Here is a 6300-nt window from a genome sequence, read left to right as displayed (position 1 = left end):
TTATTATTATTCTTAACAAGGGGCTGCCAGCTGGATTTCAAGAGGCTTTGTCTTTTGCTGGCCTTTCAGAATAGTTTTTAAAGCAGTGTTCTGATGGAAACAAAATCCATTTCAGACGTAATTTCCTTGTAGGGTCCTCTGCACAGCAGACTCCCCAGTCCCAAGGGCTTGGCCAGAACAGGCTGTGGGGTAAGCCCCCAACTCCTGTGCTGAATGTCCAAGGCTCAGGGATCATCCTATTCCAGGAAATCCCATGGACGGAGGAGCCTAGTAGGCTACAGTCCATGGAAGTCTGCAGGCCAGAATACTGGAGTGGGTAGCCTTTCCCTTCTCCAAGGGATCTTCCCAACCCAGGGATCGAACCCAGGTCTCCCTCATTGCAGGCAGACTCTTGCCCAGCTGAGGCACAGAGTGCCTTGTCACAGACTGTCCTGAAGGATTGAGAAAGCTGAGGAACTCCAGTCCTGGCCCCACGCGGTTTTAATCCCCAGACCTCTCATCTGTAAAACAGTGGGCCTTTTTTTTTTGCCATATTCTCTCACCGCTGTACTAGTATGTACTTCCATATTTGCTGTGGACCGAGTTGTTTCTCCCCCGTGTGCCCTCCAAATTCATATGTTGAAGCCCTAACCCCCAGAGTGACTGAATCTGGAGATAATCTTTAGGTGGTAAGTAAAGTTCCATGACCCACTCCAGCATTCTTGCCTGGAAAATCCCACGGACAGAGGAGCCTGGTGGGCTACAGTCCGTGGGCTTGCAAAAGAGCTGGACCCAGCTTAGTGACCAAACAGCAACAGTAAGTCCAGTGAGGGACTTCCCTGGCTCTCCAGTGGTTAAGACACTTTGCTTCTAATGCAGGGGGCTCGAGTTTGATTCCTGCTCAGGGAACTAAGATCCCACATGTCTTGAGGCCAAAAAAAGGTTCCGTGAGGCCCTAAGGGTGAGGTCTTAGTTCAATAGGACAAAGACCTTCTAAGAAGAGGCAGAGAGACACACACACACTTCCTCCCCCCGAGGACACAGAGGAGAGGGACCTCCCTGAGCATCTCCTATGCTGGCGTCCTGATCTCGAACTTCCAGCCTCCAGAACTGTGGGAAAATTAATTTATATTGTTTAAGCCACCTAGAAGAGGGAATTTTGTTAGGGCAGCCTGAGCTGACTGAGGGGCTCATTTTGCTCACTTGAATACACATATACAAAAAGGACATTTGACACTGCCTCTGTACCTGGAAACTCAGGAGCCCTCACCAAAGACAGAATGAATCAGGGCCAACCAGACACGGGGCCTTGAGCCCAGAACACTTGCAGGGGCCTGTGAAAAGGCTTTAATTTTAATTTCTTTTAAAATCAGAAGGAAAAAACAGAAGTAGAGTCACGGATGTAGGAAACAAAGTTATGGTTCCCGGGGTGGGGAGCTGGGTTGGGGGTGGATAAACTGGGAGCTCGAGATGGACCCACACACACTGCTGGACATAAAACATATAATTAGTAAGGGCCTGCTGAACAGCATGGGGTTCTTCTCAATATTCTGTAATAACCTATATTGGAACAGAATATAAAAAAGAGTGGATATATGTATATGGATGATTGGTACACTTTGCTGTACAGCCGAAACTAATGCAACTTTGTGAATCAGCTACACTCTGATAATTTTTTTTTAAATCAGAAGAAGAAATAAATACAATAACAAATCCAGTCTTGATTATACTCTTTTTTTTTTTTAGCTTGCAGGATCTTCATTGCATCACGTGGGACGCTTTGTTGCCCAACACGGACTCTCTAGCTGTGGCAAACGGGCCCCGGAGCGCTCCAGCTCAGCAGCTGGGGTGTGTGCTCTGAGTTGGTGCAGCTTGTGGGATCTTAGTTCCCTGATCAGAGATCAAACCCAAGTCCCCAACATTGCAAGCGGGATTCTTAACCACTGGCCCACCGGGGAAGTCCCTTGAATATATTCTTATTTATATCAAAGAAGAACAAAAAAATAGAGGAAAACAATGCAATGGGAAATCCCTCTCTTCAAGAAAGAAAGAGATCTCTTCAAGAAAATTAGAGATACCAAGGGAGCATTTCATGCATAATAAAGGACAGAAACAGTAAGGACCTAACAGAAGCAGAAGAGATTAAGAAGAGGTGGCAAGAATACACAGAAGAACTGTACAAAAAAGGTCTTAAAAACCCAGATAACCATGATGGTGTGGTCACTCACCTAGAGTCAGACATCTGGACGTGTGAAGTCAAGCGGGCCTTAGAAAGCATGACTGTGAACAAAGCTAGTGGAGGTGATGGAGTTCCAGCTGAGCTATTTAAAATCCTAAAGGATGATGCTGTTAAAGTGCTGCAGTCAATATGCCAGCGAATTTGGAAAACTCAGCAGTGCTCACAGAACTGGAAAAGGTCAGTTTTCATTCTAATCCCAAAGAAGAGCAATGCCAAAGAATGTTCAGGCTACTGTATAATCGGGCTCATTCTGCATGCTAGCAAGGTAATGCTCAAAATCCTCCAAATTCAGCTTCAACAGTACATGAACTGAGAAATTCCAGATGTACAAGCTGGATTTGGAAAAGGCAGAAGAACCAGAGATCAAAATGCCACCATCTGTCGGATCATAGATGAAGCAAGGAAATTCCAGGAAAACATCTATTTCTGTTTCACTGACTACACTAAAGCCTTTGAGTGGATCACAACAAACCATGGAAAATTCTTAAATAGTGGGAATACAAGACCACCTTGCCCGTCTCCTGAGAAACCTCTGCAGGTTGAGAAGCAGCAGTTAGAACCAGACATGGAACAACTGACTGGTTCAAAATTGTAAAAGGAGTAGGTCAAGGCTGTATATTGTCACCCTGCTTATTTCAGTTACATGCAAAGTACATCGTGTGAAAAGCCAGGTTGCATGCATCACAAGCTGGAATTAAGATTGCCAGGAGAAATATCAGTAACCTCAGATACGTAGATGACAACATCCTAACGGCAGAAAGCAAAGAGGAACTAAAGAGCCACTTGACGAAGGTGAAAGAGGAGAGTGAAAAAGTTGGCTTAAAACTCAACATTCATGCCATCTGGTTCCATCTCTTCATGGTAAATAAATAGGGGAAACAGTGGAAACAGTGACAGACTTTATTTCTTGGGCTCCAAAATCACTGCAGATGGTGACTGCAGCCATGATATTAAAAGACGCTTGCTCCTTGGAAGAAAAGCTATGACCAACCTAGACAGCATATTAAAAAGCAGAGACATTACTTTGCCGACAAAAGTCTGTCTAGTCAAACCTGTGTTTTTTCCAGTAGTCATGTATGGATGTGAAAGTTGGACCACAAAGAAGGCTGAGCACCGAAGAAATGAACTGTGGTGCTGGAGAAGACTCTTGAGAGTCCCTTGGACTGCATGGAGATCAAACCAGACCACCCTGAAGGAAATCAACCCAAATATTCATAGGAAGGACTGATGCTGAAGCTGAAGCTGAAGCTCCAATACTTTGGCCATCTGATGCAAAGAGTTGACTCATTGCAAAAGACCCTGATGCTGGGAAAGATTGAAGGCAGGAGGAGAAGGGAGCAACAAAGGACCAGATGGTTGGATGGCACCACCGACTCAATGGACATGAGTTTGAGTAAACTCCAGGAGTTGGTGATGGTGTGCTGCAATCCATGGGGTTGCAAAGAGTCAGACACGATTGAGTGACTGAACAACAGCATCTATTCTCTAAGCAACTTTCAAATATAAAATATGGTATCATTAACTACTAGTCACTAGGCTGTACATTACTTCTCCAAGACTTACTTATAACTGGAAGTTGGAACCTACTTCCCCCACCTCCCACCCCTCACCTCTACCAACCTACCTGTTCTCTACATCTATGCGCTTGGTTTTCAGTTTGTTTAGATTCCACAGAGAGGTGACTTAGAGGCCTTTCTCCCGCAGCCTTTTGCTCTCTTTACAGACACACGTCTCTGATTCAATGGTAAAGACAAAGGTTGACCTCAGCCCTCTCCATGTCCTGCAGAGAGCTCAGCACAGGCCTCACAGAAGCAGGCACTGATTAAATTTTGTGGAAGAAATGAATACAAGCCAACTACATTAGAGAAAAGTAAAAACAGTTCTTCTGAAACCTTGTGACTCAGACTTGGACTTGAACCCGCCGTCTTTTAGCTGAGATCACACACCTTGATTTCAAGACTTAATGAGGCTCTTGATGTCTCATCGCAGAGAGAATTTTGTGAGACAAGGTGATAGGTAGGAAGTGGATTTATTTAGACGCAGCACACTCCACAGATAGAGTGAAAGCTGTCTCAGAAGAGAGTGGCCCTGAAACCTGGTGTGGTTAGTTTTTATGGGCTGAGTAATTTCATAGGCCAGTGTCTGCAATTCACTTGTAATTCACTTTGTCTCTTCCAGGACTGCCCTTCTCTGAGGCTGGATCCAGTAACCCTGCTGCAGGCTTCCACAGCATCAGATGATTGTCTGTAGCCTAACGCTTATCACTTTGCATTAAAAATGCAGGGACTGTATTCTTTCTCCATCTCAGTAGCCAAGAACTTCTCAAGTACAAGGAACCCACGTTCTCACTGTGGTCACTGCCTGGTGCTCCCTAGTAAATGCTTATTAACTGAGATGAACAACCAGAGACGGGCTCAAAGGCCTCAGTTCCTTCATTTCTACCTATGCTAAGGGCTTGTGGACAGTGTCCCATTCGTTTCTGGCAGAGAGAAGACGCCCTGTTTGGGAATTCCCTGGCAGTCCAGAGGGTAAGGCTGTGCTTTCACTGCTGTGGGCTCGAGTTTGATCCCTGCTCAGGGAACTACATTTAAAAAAAAAAGAGAGAGAGAGAGAAAGACAGAAAACAAGAAGATTCCCAGTTAAAACTCATTGAATTCAATGAAACAGAGATTAAATCATTCTGCAAACACATCCTGCACACCAGCAGAGAAGTTGTTTGGTATCAAGACACCTAGATAAACAGGAAGTGAGGCCGTGAATTCAGAACTCAAAGTATGTGCCCAAAATGTTTTCCACCTCCTCGGAGCTGAAAGAGATGAGGGTAAGGGAGACGGGTTCACCCAGTCTCACCGTTACTGGGAGATTACTCCCCAGATGCTGCCCTGTGCTCTGGGGCTCCAAGCCCATGAGAGCCTTACCTTCATGCTGGGGAAAGAGCCCCTGCCCTCGCACAAGGGCGGAGAGCCCTGCCTGCGTTCTGGGGCACACAGTAGGCCTGCGGTGTGTACTGGACCCATGCTAAGATCAGGGAGGGCCCTGAAGTCTGTGCTGGGGTGCCACCACCCAACTGTCTCCCAGATCTGCGTGTAATAGGTGCTTGTGAGCGTCCTTAGTCGCTCAGTCGTGTCCGGCTCTGTGTGACCCCATGGACTGTAGCCCACCAGGCTCCTCTGTCCGTGGGATTCTCCAGGCAAGAGTACTGCAGTGGTTTGCCTGTGCCCTCCTGCAGGGTAGTAGGTACTTCAGTCAGTCAGTTCAGTCGCTCAGTCGTGTCCCACTCTTTGTGGCCCCATGGACTGCAGCACGCCAGGCCTCCCTGTCCACCACCAACTCCCGGAGTTTGCTCAAACTCATGTCCATTGAGCTGGTGATGCCATCCAACCATTTCATCCTCTGTCATCCCCTTCTCCTCCTGCCCTCAATCTTTCTCAGCATCAGGGTCTTTTCAAATAAGTCAGCTCTTCCCATCAGGTGGCCAAAGTATTGGAGTTTCAGCTTCAGCATCAGTCCTTCCAGTGAACACCCAGGACTGATCTCCTTTAGGGTGGACTGACTGGATCCTTGCAGTCCAAGGGACTCTCAAGAGTCTCCTCCAACACCACAGTTCAAAAGCATCAATTCTTCGGCGCTCAGCTTGCTTTATGGTCCAGCTCTCACATCCATACATGACCACCAAATACGAAACCTAGAAAAGGACTGAAAGGCCCACCAGACCCCCGAAGCTAGAGGATGGGTCTGAGGGCGCCCCTCGGGGTGCTCTGCACCCAGCGGTCACGTGGGGGAGGCTGCCTCCCTTACCCAGTGCCGGACAGCACAAAGGACCCCAAGCTCCCAGGGGAGGGCCCTGGGGGCGGACATCGTCTCCGGTGTCTCGCAGCCATTTGTAGAGTTGGGACACGGGGCCAGAGAGGGTTAATGGTTTGCCCAGGGGGGGCTTCGGGAATCCGCTGGAGGGGCTCAGGGCGCCGGTCTGACGGTGGGGACCCCAGGCGGCCGGTCGGGGAGCTGCGCGTGCACGGCGAGGATCTCGTGTTTACTCGGGGCGCGCGCGCGTCTGGAGCAGAGCGGGCTGAAGACGGGGG

Source organism: Bos grunniens, chromosome 15, assembly GCF_055505025.1.
Source record: "Bos grunniens cultivar Pamir isolate PY7600 chromosome 15, Bosgru_T2T1.0, whole genome shotgun sequence".
Classification (NCBI taxonomy): domain Eukaryota; kingdom Metazoa; phylum Chordata; class Mammalia; order Artiodactyla; family Bovidae; genus Bos; species Bos grunniens.
Note: the sequence above shows the minus strand (reverse complement) of the source record.